Here is a 5991-nt window from a genome sequence, read left to right as displayed (position 1 = left end):
ATGATGGTCGTATGCGTGTTTGGCGCCGTGCAGGTGAGCGCCACAATCAGGACTGCATACGACCGAGGCACACAGGGCCAACACCCGGCATCATGGTGTGGGGAGCGATCTCCTATACTGGCCGTACACCACTGGTGATCGTCGAGGGGACACTGAATAGTGCACGGTACATCCAAACCGTCATCGAACCCATCGTTCTACCATTCCTAGACCGGCAAGGGAACTTGCTGTTCCAACAGGACAATGCACGTCCGCATGTATCCCGTGCCACCCAACGTGCTCTAGAAGGTGTAAGTCAACTACCCTGGCCAGCAAGATCTCCGGATCTGTGCCCCATTGAGCATGTTTGGGACTGGATGAAGCGTCGTCTCACGCGGTCTGCACGTCCAGCACGAACGCTGGTCCAACTGAGGCGCCAGGTGGAAATGGCATGGCAAGCCGTTCCACAGGACAACATCCAGCATCTCTACGATCGTCTCCATGGGAGAATAGCAGCCTGCATTGCTGCGAAAGGTGGATATACACTGTACTAGTGCCGACATTGTGCATGCTCTGTTGCCTGTGTCTATGTGCCTGTGGTTCTGTCAGTGTGATCATGTGATGTATCTGACCCCAGGAATGTGTCAATAAAGTTTCCCCTTCCTGGGACAATGAATTCACGGTGTTCTTATTTCAATTTCCAGGAGTGTATTTACCGTGACCAACATTTCGCTTACTTACGGTAAATCTCAGATTCTTACACCCTTCTTCAGTTAAATTTAATAAAACGTTTCTTATTACGAAGTTCCAAACGTAGCAACCAAAGTTATAATTTCACTGCAAACCAGCGATTTAGCGATAGCTATATCTGCGATACTATTAACTTCCCTACGATTTGTAAACGTTATTTCTTACGCTCCCTTTTCGTTCTTTCTTTCTCTTTATGTCCTTCAAATAACCGTAAGTGAATGACAAGGTTAATAATTTTGCCTTTTCTTAAATGAAATCTAGTTAAATTACTTTCGTCCAATTACTGATTTTAATTCGTAATAAAATCTCGATAAAACGTTTATTCTTGAAGTCTAGCTCTTTAAAACATAAACACTGTGTCTAGATGGCGCAGTGGTTAACGCAACTGCCTAGTAAGCAGGAGATCACGGGTTCGAATCCCGGTCCGGTACACGTTTTCGCTCGCTTAATATCCCGCTGCAGCTGACAGCAGTGATTTCCCTTCCATTTATATACAGTGTTTCACAGCTGATTGTTCTGCGTGGCGTCTGTCCTTTCGAGGGACCAGATACCACACATTCATACGAAAGATAAGTATCTGAGATGTGGTGCTATAGAAGGATGTTGAAAATTAGGTGGATTGACAAGATAACGAAATGTGATGGTTCTTCATAGAATCACCGAAGAGAGGAACACGTGGAAAACACTGATAATAAGAAGGGTTAGGATAACAGAACATGTGCTAAGATATACTACAGAGAGCTGTACAGGAGAAAATTTTTTTTGGAAGATAGAGACTATAATATAGGTCTCAAATAAGTGAGGATGTAGGGTGCAACTGCTGCTCTGAGCTGAGGAGTCATCAGATCAGTCACTAGACTGATCAGAAAAAATAAAAAAATTAAAAAACTGTTGATTGGTAAATAATTATTAAACAGAATTCAATAAATTACACTGGAGAGCAACTGGTCGGTTATTTGATTTGAAACATGTTCGACGATGATCTGTTGCGAATAACGTCTATGAATCAATGTATAATTAGTTGGTTCAAATGGCTCTGAGCACTATGCGACTTCTGAGGTCACCAGTCGCCTAGAACTTAGAACTAATTAAACTTAACTAACCTAAGGACATCACACACATCCATGCCCGAGGCAGGATTCGAACCTGCGGCCGTAGCGGTCGCTCGGCTCCAGACTGTAGCGCCTATAATTAGTTGCAGCGGATGAGACCTCTAGTCCATATACAGAATAATTGGTGGTAACGTTCCTGGTGAGAACCGAGAAGTGGTACTCCACTCACTGTATCAAATACTCGGTTCAAGTTGGGAAAAACACGTAAAATTGGCTACTAAATGTATTAAATGATTAATTACTATGTTACAAGAAACATAATCGAACTACTTCACATTATACGTTTTTATTTATTCCTTAAAAGTGAATAGTTAATAAACGATTAGTAGTATTTTCTTGTTTCCAATCCGATGATGAATAACTGCTACAATCTCTTTTTGAAAGTGGGTACTGTAATGAAGCCTCCCTCCTCTATTTTTACCCCTCATAAAGTTCTCTCTCTCTCTCTCTCTCTCTCTCTCTCTCTCTGTGTGTGTGTGTGTGTGTGTGTTTGTGCGTGCGTGTGCGTGCGTGCTTGGGGACTACGTGCACTCAATGCCGATGTTACCAGCGCTCTTACACATATTAAAAGAAACGAATGTGAATAAAATAAAATGGCTAAAGGTGTCGCCACACACTGAGGAGAAATGTATGAATGGACATTCATTCACTCATTTCCCCCTCATTCACACTAAGCCACACAATCACTCTATCTCACAATTCTGAAGACAACTGAGAAAGGATGGTAGGTGCTACACCAGGGAATAAAAAATTATAGAAAATCTAAAAAACGACACAAGGAAATGTAACTGGCTGACCACTTACAGAAAAGCATAAGCATGGATGAGCCGTCACCCTGTTGACACATTAAAAACAACACCCTAAAATTTTCGGAAACAAGTTCGAAATGCCACAAAACCTTAAAAGTGGCAGCACATTCGTCTGAACGTCACTTAACGTAGACGGTAAATTTGCCAGCAAATCGACCACTGCCTTCTAGTCCTAAAATAAAACGGAGGCTAGTAAAATGTGGGGCACAGAGATCAGTACGCCGCAAGCACCAGACATTAGAGGATCCTCACGCCGGAGCAAGAAACGATATGTCAGAGGACTGTGGCCTCCTGAAGACGAGGGAGGGGGTCTCAACTCGTCTTCATGGCTGAAAAGGGGTACGACACGGCCACATAGTGGGGTTAACAGGACGCAGTTTATTGCCAGTTACTTCCAGGTGCTCGTCTCCCCATGCATGGCTTCGAACTTCAGCAGCGGGGTGATAGCATGCAGGGGGATAGCGCACTGAAATAACTCTGAATCACGACGCGCCTGCTTGGCTTCTACATCCGCACTTTTATTCCTCGCAATACCCATGCGGCTTGCCACCCAGCAGAGAGACACCTCTTTCCCCAGCCGTCGTAGTTGTAGAAGAGCGTCCTGGTTGAAGGGCACTCAGTGAATCCGAAAGAACAACGAATTTAGTACTCGAAGCACATCTCATCTGTTAAGGTGTCCACAAGAAGGCGTATAATTCTGCGTCAGAGGTATTAAAGTGTCAAGGCATTCGGGCCTTTCTCGCTTCCCACGCCCGGGTTCCCGGGTTCGATTCCCGGCGGGGTCAGGGATTTTCTCTGCCTCGTGATGACTGGGTGTTGTGTGCTGTCCTTAGGTTAGTTAGGTTTAAGTAGTTCTAAGTTCTAGGGGACTGATGACCATAGATGTTAAGTCCCATAGTGCTCAGAGCCATTCGGGCCTTGACAACAGGACAGGGATAACGACAGAGCAACCAGCAGAGTCCCTCTGTGTAGACACATCTGTAAAGACAGCAGTCGAGTTGGGTTCATTTGGAATGAGTCTTTTCTGTACTGCACCAAATCTAAAATTATTCTTGGCCTCTGCACGAACCAGTGTGGTAGACAGTTAAACCATGGGTTTGGTGTTGTGCTTGCTCCACCCCAAGTGACTCTAGAACATTCTGCACGCGGATCTCAAGTGGCCTTGTTGGTAGTGGAGGACTGGAGAAGATACATTACAGAGATGGACGCCCAACAGTGTGGTACGCGGATGAATTCAGAGTTGCGAAGAACTTACATGCCTGATGTACCATGAGGAGCTTCCGTCGGAATGTGAGTGGCAGTTCACTACCCCAGTGCAGAGACTGAGTATGAGGCTGGCCCTATAAGCACTTGTGGCCAACCTAATACCCTCATGGTAAACAGCATCACTGATCGTTTGACAAGGAGGGCTCGCCAGGCCATACACTGTGCACCTGCAGTCTAGCCACAAACACACGAAAGCCATGCAAAACTGGAGCACACGTGCCCTCTCTGCTTCCCAAGACATTCGGCAAAGGCACTTTAAGATGTTCAGTGTTTTTAGGGATCTGGCTTTCTCTCGGGTGTGGCAATCATGAAAATTTAGAGCAAAAAATGAGGCCCAGAAACCTCACCGAGCCTCTAAAATGTAGAATGGCGTGCCTCACATGCAAATCAAGTATATTAAAAATATGATGAGAACGATTAAAACTGAAAACCCGTCTTTCCAGCGCACTCCTCTAACCTCGATGCTCTAAGTTGCAACTGACGAATCACTGTTGCAACACTCGAGGAGGAACAGGAAAAAGCAAAATCGTCCACGTGACACTGTTTGTGGCTATGGCTCTGAGGAACAACATTCTCTTGCTCAAAACGATGTGAGAGCGTGTCACCAACTCGGGTCTTAAAAAACCACTAAGGCAGAAAAGACCGTATAAAGATGAGGATTTGGCCACGAAAGGCCTATTGATGCAGTTGTGCGAGAATACTGTGTCCCCAAGTAGTGTCATACGCTTTACTGATATCACAGAATGTGCCAGTACAGTGATGTTTATGTAGGAAAGATTGCTGAATAGGCGCCTCTAGCAGGGTCAGATTGTCGACAGTGGACCGAAGTCTCCTGAATTCACACAGAGAGGCTGAGGAGTTGCCTGGCCTCTAACACCCAGACCAGACGACGGTTAGACAGTCATTCCGATACAGCTCCTTAAGGCGATACCCCGGAAACTACTAGGACATGTGCGATCATTTCCTGGTTTGGTGCGAGGTATCAAAATTTCCTCTCTTGACGAGTTGGGGAAGTGACTTGTCTGCCACATTAAATTAAAACAGTCCAGGAGGATTTCCTTTGATATTACAGGCAAATGCTAGTGCCATGCACGACCGGTTTAGGTCATGACTGAATCCAGCATAATGAGTCTCAGACAGCGCCGGTACTAACTCCCACGTGAAGAAAGGGCAGTTGTAAGCCTCAGAATTGTTAGATCTACGCCGGCCGGGGTGACCGAGCGGTTCTAGGCGCTACAGTTTGGAACCGCGCGACCACTACGGTCGCAGGTTCGAATCCTACCTCGGGCATGGATGTGTGTGATGTTCTTAGGTTAGTTAGGTTTAATTAGTTCTAAGTTCTAGGGGACTGATGACCTCGGAAGTTAAGTCCCACAGTGCTCAGAGCCATATTTTTGTTAGATCTACGCCCACTTTGCCACTCTCTACGGCTATAATGTGGTGACGAAAAGCCGAATTCTGGCTTTTATTGGCAGTAGTATTTGGAAAATACTCTGCCAGCATTTGAGTGGTGTCTCTGGGCGTTGCTTGGAGGCATCCCTGTTTCAGCATTGCTGCTATTTGTAAACGATTGTGTTTACTGGAAATCCTCCAGGTGGTTTCACATGCTTTGATAATACAGGTGGGACAGTTGATAGAGTCCAGGAACGCTTGCCACGACCTTTTCTTGTTCTCCTTAATTACGCGTCAAGCCTGCGACCTCGCGACTCGATGCTGTGTGTTGTCTGCTGTCGGGCGGCATGTAAATTGTTGAAGAGCTGTACACCTGTCCTGAACTACTGAGTGGCAGTTATCTCTCCACCGAGGTACAGGTCGCCTCCTAAAATGACCCGATCGGACCTCGCGACCCGATGCTGTGAGTTGTCTGCTGTCGGGCGGCGTCTAAATTGTTGAAGAGCTGCACACCTGTCCTGAACTGCTGAATGGCAGTTATCTCTCCACCGAGGTACAGTTCGCCTCCTAAGATGTTCCGAGGACTGTGGAATCGAGAGGTCTGCGGCATGATGGATCACTTGTGTGATGTCGTTCACTCATTTCCAGGCGCTGCCAGCTGGCTGAATAGCGCCCAGTTTGCC

General features: G+C 46.2%; 1 non-coding gene across 1 annotated transcript; it reads left to right on the top strand.

Moving 5' to 3' along the window:
• Positions 1-1087: 1087 nt before the first annotated feature.
• Positions 1088-1161, top strand: Trnat-agu. Its single transcript has one exon. It is a non-coding gene; the product is annotated as a tRNA-Thr (tRNA).
• Positions 1162-5991: the final 4830 nt, after the last annotated feature.

The sequence above is a fragment of the Schistocerca americana genome, chromosome 5, assembly GCF_021461395.2.
Source record: "Schistocerca americana isolate TAMUIC-IGC-003095 chromosome 5, iqSchAmer2.1, whole genome shotgun sequence".
NCBI lineage: Eukaryota > Metazoa > Arthropoda > Insecta > Orthoptera > Acrididae > Schistocerca > Schistocerca americana.
Note: the sequence above shows the minus strand (reverse complement) of the source record. Positions and strands in the feature narration are given on the sequence as shown.